At 41.0% G+C, this 12028-nt stretch overlaps 1 protein-coding gene across 1 annotated transcript in view; it reads left to right on the top strand.

Moving 5' to 3' along the window:
- The window catches only part of LOC126253286 (PAN2-PAN3 deadenylation complex catalytic subunit PAN2), a 318390-nt gene that overhangs the window by 233273 nt on the left and 73089 nt on the right, over positions 1 to 12028 (top strand). The window lies entirely within an intron of this gene.

Here is a 12028-nt window from a genome sequence, read left to right on the forward strand (position 1 = left end):
TCCAAACTATTACGGCCGATTCTAGCCAGGACCCGGAATTTCTGCGCTTTCGGGGTACACAGGAGAGGGCTGGTTTTGATTTCCGTTCAAAGAACGCTGAGGAATACAACCAGCCTTTCTCTTTGTGGGAGTTGGACTCTGCTCTGTCCGTATCTCGGGATACCGCACCTGGTCCAGACCTGATATCGTATAGCATGCTGCAGCAGTTGGATCTGCGGTCGAAGGAAGTCCTCCTCCAACTTTTTAATGAAATTTGGAAGACAGGCGACTTTCCTAGTTCGTGGAAAGAATCGATTTTAATTCCCCTTTTAAAACCAGGGAAGGATCGGACCGAACCCAGTAGCTATCGTAGCATTAGTCTCACGAGCTGCGTAGGAAAGACATTTGAGCGTATGGTCAATCGGCGCCTGGTGTGGGTTCTCGAATCCAGATCCTTACTTACCCGCTGCCAGTGTGGGTTCAGGAGGTATCATTCCACCCTCGATAACCTGATCCTACTCGAAACAGCGATACAAGATGCTTTCCTACGTAAGCAACACCTTATCGGGGTTTTCTTCGACCTGGAGAAGGCATACGATACTACCTGGAGGCATACCATTTTGCGGCAGCTTTATGAGTGGGGTTTCCGTGGGCGTCTACCCACACTCATCCGATCCTTTCTGTCGGACAGATATTTTCAGTATAGGGTTGGGAATGTCCTGTCTGACCGTTTTAAGCAGGAGAACGGTGTCCCTCAAGGAAGTGTCCTCAGTGTGACAGCTTTCGCAATTGCCATCAATAGTATTGCGTCCACAGTACGACGGCCCGTGCAGTGCTCCTTGTTTGTGGACGATTTCTCCATTTTCTGTGCGTCTTCCTCCCTCACAGCTGCTACACGCCAATTACAGCTGACACTCGTGCGATTGGAGGAATGGTCTAAGACCACAGGCTTTAAATTCTCTTTGGAGAAGACCGTTTGTGTAGATTTTAACCGTTCCCGTTCTCTTTTTAATCTCCCTGTTTTAAAACTAGGCGACACTGTTCTCCCCTTTATGGGACAAGTGAAATATCTCGGGCTTATTTTTGATGCGAAGCTCACATGGTTGCCACACTTAAAGGATCTAAAGGTCCGCTGTTTAAAGGCATTAAACGTCCTTAAATGCGTCAGTCATAGATCCTGGGGCGCTGACAGGGCACGTCTGCTCCAACTTTATAAGGCCTTTGTGCGACCTCGACTGGAATACGGATGTCAAGCTTATGGCTCTGCCAGACCTTCCTACCTCAAAATGTTGGACGTGATTCACCATGAGGGTATTAGGCTTTCAACGGGGGCTTATCACACGAGTCCGGTTGCTAGTCTGTGTGTCGAGGCGGGAGAGCCTCCGCTGTCCATTCGGCGTCTTCTCCTCGTGGTACGGCACGCGTACAGGGCAAAGTCCACTCCTCTTTCATTGGCGTCCAACACCTTTTCCCAGCCGGCACTGGAACGTCTCTTCCGCCACCGTCCGAAGGCAACAAAGCCGTTTGGCATCCGTGCGAAGGAGAGTCTCGAGTTAGTACACCTGGAGGGCATTAAGGTACTCCACCAGGGTTGGAGTAGGGGATCTCCCTGGCGACTACAAAGGCCAAGATTACTTCTTGATCTGGCTGCTTACAGGAAGTATTGTACCCCAGACCACCTTTTTAAAATTAAACTTACTGAGATTTTAGAACGCCATTCCGATTTTATTACTGTTTACACGGATGGGTCTAAACAGGGTGATTTTATGGGCTGCTCTGCTGTGTTTCCCGATACTGTCCATCGTATAGGGCTCCCGGAGCAGTTCTCAGTTTACTATGCAGAACTGTTTGCCATTCTGCAAGCATTAGAGCATATGCGCCGACATCGTGGCACGAAATTCATCATCTGCTCCGATTCCCAAAGTGCTCTACACGCTCTTGAACAGATGTACCCAGCAGATCGGATGGTGCAAGAGGTGCAGGACGCACTCCTGCTCTTGCAACAGCAGGGTAAGGATGTAATTTTCTGCTGGGTTCCAGGGCACATAGGGATTCCTGGCAATGAACTTGCAGATGCGGCTGCCAAGGAGGCTTGCTCCATCCCACCTTCTGCTCGCTGTTCCGTCCCCCTGCAGGCCATTACGTCTTTCGTGACTCGGAAGGTCATGCGTTGGTGGGAGGCTCAGTGGCTGGACGTGAGGGATAATAAGTTGCGAGCGGTGAAGGATTCTGTCCGACCGTGGCTCACCTCCTTCCGCCACCGACGCGCTGAGGAAGTAGCCCTTACACGGCTTCGAATAGGACATTGTCCTTTGACACATGGTTTTCTGTTACGTCGTGAGGAGCCACCAACGTGTCAGACATGTGGGACACAGCTGTCGATACGACATATTTTAACTGAGTGTGTTTTATATGCGGGTTTGAGGGAAGATTTCAGTTTTCCACCAGACCTACCCTCTCTTTTAACTAATAATGAGGCGAGTGTCGCTAGGGTTTTACGTTTTTGTGTGATGTCTGGCCTTCTTCCCAAAATATTGGGATTGCAGTCTTAATGTGCTGTCCGGTGGTTTGGTCACCCATTATTTGTAAGTGGTCACTCAGCCACCGTTAATTCCTTTTTTACCCGTTTGTACTGCTATTTTATTTTTAGTTTTATCACCCTGTCTTGCTGTGCTGTGTCCAATCTTGCAATTTGAACAATAACACTTCTCTCACAATTCGGCTCTGAATTGAACTTTTGGGAACGGGCGCTGATAACCTCGCTGTTGTGCGCCCTAAAACACTAATCATCACCATATTACACAAATGCTGTCCATTGAATTAAAATTGCCTGATAATATTTTACTTACTGATTTATTTACTCTTGCAAGATGAGGACCATCAGCCCCCCCTTTTTTTAGACATAACCAGGTGTTCTGAGTATTTTACATTGCATGCATTACAGTAAGTATGCTGTACTAAATTTAGAAAAATAGAGGTTACAGGAGGACATACACACCGTTTATATTTGTGCATGCTAAATACAACAATAATTATTGCCTACAGTAAGATAGGTTTTTAATTATGATTGAAGAGAGGGGGAAAGGTGAATGTGATAACATGCAGTTAAAATATAAGGGAAAAAGAGGTGGTGTGACTCTTACAGAATCGAAAATAGAAATAAGCATAACTGGGAGATGATAGGAGCATTGACTTCACTGGTTGTCAGAGGAAAAGTTTGCCATATACTTTAATTTTGGGGAAGTGGTGTGGGAATGACAAGAGGAAGATCTTCAATTTTTTCTTAAAAGTAACTAAACATCACATTGTGCAAAGAGTATAGAACAACTTGCTCCAGAAACAGGTAGCAGTAACAGTGAAGGAGTTGCCAAATGTTTTTATTTTGTGAATAGACACAGCTAGGATACTGGATAAGTGAAACCTTGTACTTCTGATATGACTGTATGAAAAATGTTTAATCTCTGAAGCAAGTTACTGGGGTGCTTGTGCACTAATGAGCTGATAAAGTAGACACAGTGTTTGGCAATCCTATAACTTGTCCGGCCGCAGCTATTATAACTGGGTGTGTGAAGCATGGACATGGTCATATATACAAAATTTGCTGATGTAATGTGCATATGCATTCATAATTACCTGAAACCATCCTGTGTTTTCACTGTTTCTACCATTTTGAATTACATACAACAGTGGAGGTTCAGTAGAATGAGCAGTTGCTTGAGTTTTCATTTCACATCCTATGCAAATATGTTCCAGAACTTTTTAAGGGCATAGAGATAAGCGGAGATCTTCCAGCACATTGTGACAGAAATCTGTCCCCAATTTAAAATGCTCATCCGAAGTTAGGCACAAATTCTTCACTGCTTTCTGGTATGGTATGAGGATGCCATCAAGTTGAACGGGAGGCAACTGTTTGCAGACTCCTGAATTTATTAATTTCTGATGGAATACCAAGATTACTTGAGATTTTTTTGTATTTAGTCTAAATCCCAGGTTTTTCGCCCATGTTACCACTGAAGACAGATCATCATTCACCTGGGAAATCACATTATTTATATTTTCAGGTCTGGAACTTAGGTAGAGCTGTCGGTCGTTGGTTATTTACAGGCAGGCAAAACCAATGAAATGTCATTGTCCTACAAGAAAAACAAAAGAGGACCATGCAGTGACCCTTGTGGTAGTCCTGAAGGAATATGTTTCCAAAATGATTTTTCATTCCCACAGACAACACTTTGCTGTCTGTTTTTCACATAGCTTTGAAAATGCTTCGATGATATTATGAAAAGGATAATTTTGTAATATTATTATTCCATTCTGGATTTTCCATTGTTTGATTTTGAAATGACTCCAGCACACTATCCGAGAAATTTTGCTGTTAAACAATGAAAAATCCAGGATGGAACTCAACAATATTGTGAAGAGGACAGTTGCTGCTCACCATATAGCAGAGATACTGAGTTGCAGATAGCAGCTTTTGGCCAACAAGGCCTTTGTCAGAAACAGATCTCTCTCTCTCTCTCTCTCTCTCTCTCTCTCTCTCTCTCTCACACGCACACACACAAACGCAGCTCGCACACACATTGCCACAGTCTTCCCACCAGGTGGGAACCTTGGTGAACTCTCTGCAATATATCCTATGTTCCCGTAACCCTCCTGGCCTCAGCGTGTGTTAGTCATTGTCCTCACCCATCTAGCCCCTTCCCTGTTTCCATTCGATCACTACTCAGTCCTCTATTTCACCAACACACCCAGTCATTTTACTACTTTTCTTCTCCGCTACCCCGTCCTCTCTCCTCTCCTCTGCTCTCTGTCTAACCTCCCGACTGAACTTAGCTGCCCTACACGCTCCCCACCTCATTTGTGCATGATCACCGTCCACCAACCGTACCTTGCTATCCCTCCCCCTCCCCGCCCCAGCCTCCTCCTTCCCCACACCCAGTTGGCTCTCCCATCATGCACTGCTGCTGCTGCTCCTGCTCCTGCTCCTGCTCATACTCATAGTCTGGCTTCAGCTGCCAGAGATTGTGCTCATGTCTGTGTGTGTGTGTGTGTGTGTGTGTGTGTGTGTGTGTGTGTGTGTCATATTTTTGACAAAGGCCTTGTTGGCCAAAAGCTTATTTTGTGACAGTCTTTTTGTTGTGCCTATCCGCAACTCAGTATCTCCATTGTATGGTGGGTAGCAACTATCCTTTTCATAATATTATTAACTTTTGCTTGTAAATTTTTCTGAACAGTATGTCAAAGTAGACAGTATCAAAAACTTTGCTGAAGTCTAATAGAAACAACATTGTGACCTTACAGTTTTGTATGGTATATTTTAGGTAACCAGTTACCTTGATTAGTGCAGTGTTTGTGCTATAGGTTTACGAAAGCTGAAATGATGTTTATCAAACAAGATGAATTCACACAAGAGTTCAGTAATTTAATCAAGATCAATGTAGTCCAGGGCTTTGGAAATAACAGGTAATGTGCTAATTGGTCAGTAACCACAAGGCAATTGCAGATTTTCGATCCTAGGAATAGGTCGGACTATGCTTCTTTTCCATGAAGTGAAGTGGGATGTATTCCATTCATGAGAGAAGAATTTACTGTGTCTGTTAAGGCAAGCATTAAGCTATCGGCTACATTTTTTATCAATGTTATGCTAATACCGTCATTGCCTGTTGCTTCAGAAGAAATTCTTACTATTACTTTTCTTATTGTATTTATTGCTATGTATTTTAGGTGGAAAGTGTTATGGTTGGTTATGAATTTAACAGATTCTTGTGGGCTACAGCTCCTTGCCACAGGGGAGTAAATTGGTGCAGAGAAATTTTATTCAGCCATTGGCTGAGACCTGACACACAGTTTCTGATTTTGCCTTTCCAACACCCAAGCTACAGAGACTCTTCCACAGGGTTAAGAGTGTTGTGTTCTTGCATACAAAGAAACCTGAGTTTCAGGGCTTTCTGTATTCTTTGTAACATTTGGGTTTCAGATTTGCCTTGAATCATCTATAAGCACCATCCCTGTTGTTCATCATTTGATGTAATTCACTTGTCAGCCATACAGGAGGGGGTTTTCTTAATCAGATTGTGCATGTAGGGGCATATATGTCAGAAAGGGCAGTGAGGTTATTTACAACCTCATGAATTTCACCATCAATTGTTTGCTATCTGACTATTTGGTGCCAGGAGGTTTCCGAGCAGTCTGTTAGAACATAATAATTCATAATTTTAATGTTTCAGCATGTTATATATTGCGATTTCAGCTTTGGTGGCTGCAGAGCATAGGCCATGAATATCACATAATATGTTTAGAGGCCTGGAGCCAAAGTTTGACCTGTATCTATAACCTTGTTGATCTTTTTCATTGAGATCACATCTGTATAAGTACGAATGTGAGCAGTTTGGTGTGTAAGTTCTAATGGAAGACTGTTCATGTTGTTGCAAGTAAACAATCTTTTTAGGTTTATTGTGGCTGTAGTATCTCAACAAGACTATATTCAGGTCTACCATTATGATGACATAATTTTATTGACATTGTAGTGAATATAATTGCAACTGAAAGGAGGTCATGGAGCTGGTTTTTGGTGTCTTGCAGATGTCATTAGTTAAGCATTTTTGTCTGTGTACACTTATCTCAGTGAACATGAATTCAGCCTGTCTGTCTTCAGTAGGGTTTGACGTGCTTAAAACTTTGGGTTTGAGATCGGCTCATAAATATGCCCTGACACTTCTGTCATATTTGTTTTATCTAAGAAAAGTATATCATGAGAGATGAACAGATGCAGATAATATGTGTGGTTTTAGCCATGTTTTGGACAGTAGAATTACATGAAAGTTAAGTTGGAGGAAGAGAAGACTCAGTTCTTCGTAACATACGGATAAAGGTTGAATCTCGAAATAAACTACTAACGGCTGTGACACATTCTGTCGAGCTGTTTGGAGGAGTTTATCTGACAGATAAGTCTCTGAGTGTGCACCTACCTGCAGGGTGGAGCAGAGTCGGGGAATTTGCATGCAATGTGAGGGCTGCCATCTCTAAATTTTAACAAAAACAACAAAATAAAAAAATGTATTACAAACCTTTTTATTGTTTCTCAAAATGTTTGCATTTTAAATTTATACACTTTTTGCACACATTCAAAACACTTCTGGAAACATTTTTCCACTCTGGTGTCAATGATGAAAATCCCTGTGAACACATTTTTTATCTGACATAATATACAAAAAGAAGGCATTGACTGATACTTGTGGTGAATGAACAAGAAGCCATTAATTTGGTGTTTTTTCACTGTTAAATAATAAACTGTTTGACATGATACATGGTAGATGAAACATTAGTTACAGTTTTGGTTGCTTTTTCTGATTTCATTGGTGACTTGTCATAAAAAAATGTTGTATTCTGTCCATCATTAACTTTTCTTCAATTCACTAAAGCAAAGTTTTCAACACGTCCAATGTAGTCAAAGAAACAAGTGATGATTTTTCTTGAAAGTGGTTTGCAAACAAATCACTTTTGTCGATTTCATTTCTACTTGGAATACCCAGATAGTTTGTCAGATGTTAGTTTCTGGTTTATAAGGATGTATCACACTTTTGTCTCCATTTAAAATGCTGTATCTGGATTGTGCAGTCAAATTTTTGAGCATTTCCTTATATCAACTGGCTCATTCATGGTTTGAGCTTTGGCCAAATAGTATGCAATCCATAAGGAACTGATCATTTTGATTTCTAAGTTTTCATGCAAAACCAAATGCACTGCCGTTTACAGTGTGCCTAAGGATCTCATAGTAAATCACTTGCCTACCCCATTTAATTGTATAGTGCATGGCATTGATAATTTTTGAGTCGACGGTTAATTTTGGTGGAACTTCATAAAATTTTGCAAACCAAACTAAGCTATCTTTTCTGAAGGTTCTTGATTATCAAAAGTCTTACAAGAAGATTCAAGGCAATGTTGTTGAGTTAGAACTTTATGAAAATCTTAGAAAATTAACTAATGGTGACTTTTAATTGAAATTTCCTTTTTTCACAACACTGCTCTAAGTTGTCACTGTAGACAGACTACTTGATATATTTCTGAACTGCTGCTGTCTTAATGGTAGCAGATGTCAAATATTGGAACAATGGAACAATAATAATCTCATAACTCAGTAGCGCCTAGTGGTCATTTGTAAAAGCTTAATAGGTGATGCTCCCTTATATTTTTGTTGTTGTTGTGTTTTCTTTCTATTGGGAGAATGTGAATTCTACCAACAACCTGAGAAGAGCTGATCAGGGTTCTTAGCTGAGAGTATTAATAGAATAAGATTCTTTTCTTGTGACTAGTTTCTCATCCTTTTATGAGCAAGTGATTCATATTGCTCCTCTTGGCCCAAATATTTTGCATGATTAACCAACAGTTATTTTGTTTCAAGTACTACAAACTGTTTAGTGTATAACAGATAACTCTTTCTTGGCCAAGCCTTGGTTTTGTAGATTTGATGGAAAATGTCAGTTTCTTGGGCAAAGGCGTGCCACTTGTAATATGTCAATTTGAAATGTGGTTATAGAGAGCTTGATAACCACAACCTTTGCAAAGACATGCAAGAGCACATTGTCTTTTACTGTTTCAGTAAATATGTATTTTCTTTTTAAAATAGAACAGAATTTCTACTTGAACCTACAACAGCCCCACATAAAAGTAATTTGGCTCATGTATCTGTGAATGATTCTAATGCTGTCTTATTTTTCAGCATGCGGACTGGAATATTCCCCAGGTATCGAAATATGTATTTGAATTACAGTCATCTTATCTTTTAGTTCCAATCCTACCACTATGTAAGAGGTGACACATTTTCTTTTTAATAAAGGAGGATTGCCTTTTGTGATTACACATTTTGCTGTGTGTGCAGTATACACTCTCAGATTATTATATTTGAGACAAAATTAAACTATGTGCTGGACCAGGATTCAAACCCAAAAGTTCCTGTCTATTGTGTCTATAGTACTGCCAGTTATGCTATAAATGTGAGCCTCACAATCAAAACCTCAGTCTGTCATTCTCCTGCTTTAATGCTAGATTACCACCTCTGTTATAAAGCTGCAAAACTTAATTGTAGTGTAAATTCTATGCATGACAAAAATATAATTTTGAAAATAAGCTTGAGACATGGTAAGGCACTCTGTACCAGAGATGCTAATCCAGTGCAAAATAGTGAGGCTCAGTTTACCTGGGAATATAAGGAGGAAACCGAGATAGAAATTGAAGCATTGAGGCAATCTATGAGGGGTGCATTGGTAGCACACTGTGCACAATGTTAGACTTTTTGGATTCAAATACCAAATTGGTCCACAGTTTCAAATTATAAATAAAAATTTTAGTGTCTTTTTTGTGTACACTAGGAAGATGAAATCATTATGAAAGTGCTGCAAAATCATAAAAATTGAATCTTAAGAGTGTCTAACATTTTTATTATTTTATCGTACACTGAAGTACCAAAGAAACTGGTATACGCATGCATATTCAAATACAGAGATACATAAACAGGCAGAATATGGCGCAACGGTAAGCAATGTGTATGTAAGACAACAAGTGTCTGGCACAGTTGTTAGATTGGTTACTGCTGCTACATTGGCAAGTTATCAAGGTTTAAGTGAGTTTGAACATGGTGTTATAGTTGGCACACGAGCAGTGGGCCAAAGCATCTCCGAGGAAGCAATAAAGTGGAGATTTTCCCATACAAGTGGAGATTTTCCCATACAAGCATTTCACGAGTGAACTGTAAATGTCAGGGATCCAGTAAAATATCAAATCTCTGGCATCGCTGCGACCGGAAAAAGATCCTGCAAGAATGGGACCAATCATGACTGAAGAGAATTGTTCAACATGACAGAAGTGCAGCCCTTGTGCAGATTGCTGCACATTTCAATGCTGGGCCATCAACAAGTGTCAGCGTGTGGACCTCTCAACTAAATGTCAGCGATATGGGCTTTTGGAGCCAAAGGCCCACTTGTGTATCCTTGATGACTAGATGACACAAAGCTTTACTCCCCACCTGGGCGCATCAACACCGACATTGGACTGTTGATGACTGGAAACATGTTGCCTGGTTGGACAAGTCTCATTTCAAATTGTATTGAGTGGGTGAACATGTATGGCTATGGAGACAACCTCATGAATCCATCTGACCCTGCATGTCATCAGGGGACTGCTCAAGCTGGTGGAGGCTCTGTAATGGTGTGGGGCATGTGCAGTTGGAGTGATATGGGATCCCTGATATGTCTGGATATGACTCTGACAGGTGACATGTACGTAAGCACCCAGTTGGATCACCTGCATCCATTCATCTCCATTGTGCATTCCGACGGACTTGGCGATTCCAACAGGACATTGTGACACCTCACACACCCAGAATTGCTACAGAGTAGCTCCAGGAACACCCTTCTGAGTTTAAACACTTATGATGGCCACCAAACTCCCCAGACACGATTATTGAGCGTCTTTGGGATGCATTGCAATATGCTGTTCAGAAGAGATCTCCAACCCCCCCTTGCTCTCTTACGTATTTATAGACAGCCCTACAGGGTTTGTGGTGTCAGTTCCCTCCAGCACTACTCCAGATGTCAGTCAAGTCCATGGCATGTCATGTTGTGGTACTTCTGCTTGCTTGCGGGGTCCTACATGATATTAAGCTGGTGTACCAGTTTCTTTGGCTCTTCAGTGTGTGTCCATCATTGGTCCCCTCTATTGAATTATACAAATCTTTATGCAAATAGATATTATTATTCAGTAATTCAGTTCTGTTCAATAATAATTCAATAATGCAATAGTTATAAAAAGGTTATAATTAATTATTATGTAAGACAACTTTTGATCTTTGACCTGCCTGATAGTTTGTCATTGTTTCAGGGTTTTTTCTCCCTGTTTGACATCATCTACCCTTACAACCCTTTTATTGATCTTCATTTTTAGTCTGGTTTGAGTATCTTGTAGTATTTATTTATTTTTTATTTGTGTTTATTTTTGTCATTTACTGGCATTTGTAGTCCACTTATACCCTTCTTAATTTCTGTAATTCATTTTATATACGGAGTGGCGCACATAAAAATGGCCCGAACCGGAATGCGAAAGCGTGTGAGTAGCATTACTAACTTTTCAGTTTCTTCGCCACCTTCCAACAACAGTAGTGTGTGAGTAGTTCATATGGAAAGTAGTCATTATAAATCGTGTACTACATTGTCATGCTGTATGCCATTGAAGAACATGTGTTCATAGTTGAAGAATATGTGCAGTGTGAATCCATTAAGGTTGTTCATGACACTTTTCATGAAAAGTTTCCTGAAAGTAATATTCCTGCAAAATCAGTGATTCAGGATCTAGTGAGAAAGTGGCGTTCGACAGGCAGTGTTGTTAATTCAAAGAGAAATAAGGCTCCGACTGTATGTACACCTAAAGTTGTGGCAAACGTGATGGCACACATTGAAAGAAATCCCTACAAGTCAACATGACTATTATCACGGCAATGTGGAATATCTCGCAGGTCATGTCAATGCATCCTTCATGGCTTAAAAATGAAACCTTACCGTGTGAGTGTTGTTCAGCAAAGAAAAGAAGCAGACAAGGGTAAGCGTATTACATGCTCCAACGAAGTTGACACTCGGCGCGGTGACTGATGGGAGCGATCGTGAAGGCATTTCCCATTTACAGTGGGTCCCATCAGCTACCGTGCCGAGTGTCAACTTTGTTGGCGCGAACAATACACATTACTGTAATTGCATTGCTGAGGGAGATCTTGATCCGTTCCTCCTTTTTCCGATGGATGAAGCTTGGTTTCATCTGTCGGGTTATGTTAATTCACAAAACACAAGACACTGGGCTACAGAGAATTCCCATGGCATACTGCAAAAGCTGTTACATGATTTAGAAATTGATGTATGGTGTGCTGTATCTCATAACAGAATTATCGGGCCATTGTTCTTCAATGAAACTGTCAACACACATTTTTACTTGCAAGTCTACGTACAATGAATTTTCGGCTCTGGTAACTCCAAACAAAAAATGTTGTGCCTATTTGCAGCAAGATGGG

Source organism: Schistocerca nitens, chromosome 4, assembly GCF_023898315.1.
Source record: "Schistocerca nitens isolate TAMUIC-IGC-003100 chromosome 4, iqSchNite1.1, whole genome shotgun sequence".
Lineage (NCBI taxonomy): Eukaryota > Metazoa > Arthropoda > Insecta > Orthoptera > Acrididae > Schistocerca > Schistocerca nitens.